Source organism: Chinchilla lanigera, unplaced genomic scaffold (genome assembly GCF_000276665.1).
Source record: "Chinchilla lanigera isolate Chin_1 unplaced genomic scaffold, ChiLan1.0 scaffold00038, whole genome shotgun sequence".
NCBI classification, from domain to species: domain Eukaryota; kingdom Metazoa; phylum Chordata; class Mammalia; order Rodentia; family Chinchillidae; genus Chinchilla; species Chinchilla lanigera.
Window position 1 is genome coordinate 14,834,623 of NW_004955439.1, and position 1,923 is coordinate 14,836,545.

Below are 1,923 nucleotides of genomic sequence, written 5' to 3' on the forward strand. Positions count from 1 at the left end.
TGCCTCTTTTGAATGGTGAACTGAGGCCATTTACACTAACAGTTATAACTGATACATATAGGCTTATCTTTGTCATGTTATTTACCTGCTATTGATTTCCTACTTTTTCTCTCTGTTTAATTGCTTGCTCTGCTTGGTGGTTCCTTTCTGTTGTTGGTCTTGATATTGTGGTCATTTTTATCTCTTTCTAGAATATTTTTCAGTAGTCTTTTAGGGTTGGTTTGGTGCTTATGAAGTCCTTCAGTTGTTCTTTGTCATGGAAATATTTTATTTTTCCATTAATTTTGAATGATATTTTTGTAGGGTACATCAGTCTGAGTTGGAAATTATTTTCTTTCAGGACCTGAAACACTTCACTCCAAGCTCTTCTTGACTTGATGGTTTGTATTGAGAAATCTGTCATGATTCGGATGGGCTTTCCTTTATGGATAATCTGTTTCTTTTCACTAACAGCTTTTAATATTCTGTTTTTTTGTTGAATTTCTGGGAGCTTGACTGTTGTATGTCTGGGTGTAGATTTATTTTGGTTATGGGTAATTGGAGTTCTATATACCTCACTTATATGTGTGTCCAATTATTTTTCCATGCTTGGGAAACTTTCTGCTACTACTTCTGCAGGTAGTCTTTTTATGTCATTTGTGTTGCCTCTTGCTGTTTCATTGATACCTATTAGTCTTACATTGTTTTTCTTTGCATCATCTTGCAGGTGTTGAATTGATATTTCCTGGTTCCTTATTATTTTTAAAAGATCTTTTCTTTCATGATCTTTAGCTGCAATGCTGTCTTTAAGACCTGCAAGTCTGTCTTCAGCTTCATTCAAGTGGTTTTTCCAGCTTTCAATGGCAGTTTTAATTTCCTGGATACCTCTTTGAATTTGTTTCATACATTCTAGTTCTTTCCAATATTGTTCATTCAAGGTTTCCATCATTTTTCTATGCTCCTCTATTTTTTTGTTTTTTATGTTTTTTGTTTTTCTTCTGGTACCAGAAGTAAAACTCATGACCTTGCACTTGCCAGGCAGGCACTGTGCTGCTGAGCTAAATCCCCAGCCCCTCTTCTATTTTTTATATATGTCTTCTTTAGATGTGCTGAGCAATTCTTTCATTATTTGTGTCATTTCTTTTTTTACCTGAGAGATTATTTCTGATCTGATTTCTTCTATGGCCTGATAGAGTTGTTTCTTTACTTCAGTTGCAATCATTTCAGAAGTTTCAGGTGTGTGATTTGCAAGTTCTCCTATGTCAGTGTCTGAATTGTTCTGGGATAGATGGAGTTCATATACTGCATTTTGTTCCTTTGTCTTGTCATTTTTGATGCAGTAAGCAGAGCACCAAGCCTTACCCTTCCTGAGCAGCTCACTCAAGGTCCCAAGCATTCCTGGATATCCTGGGTGTCAGACTTGCCTCACAATAGTGGTGGAAGGCAGGGCACGAGGTCCCAGATCCTCAGGCAGTTCATGGAGTGTATCTGGCTCTCCTGGGGCTCAGACATGCACTGTGATGGTGGCAAGAGGTGGGGCACAAGTCCAGAATTCCCAGGCAGTAAGCTAATATTACTATTTATTATCAGTTAATATAAACTTGTGCCTTCAGATCTTGGCTAGGGTTCTCTGCCTTTTCAGGTAAGTGTTCCAGGCTGCTATGTCTTGGTGAGTTATTTGTATCTTTCATTAATTGCATGATGTCAGGAGACATTTTTGTCCATTTCAGCATCATTTTTACAATTTCCCACCAGTATATCTTGTGTGTTGCAGGCTGAAAGGTCAAATATCCAAATATGTTTATATATATATATATATATATATATATATATATACACACATACACACTACTGACTTAAACATTTAGGGTAATAGTCTAGAACTTACTCTATCTTGTAACATGATGTCAGCTTCTGTGATGATTATTTTCACTGGGGATGGAA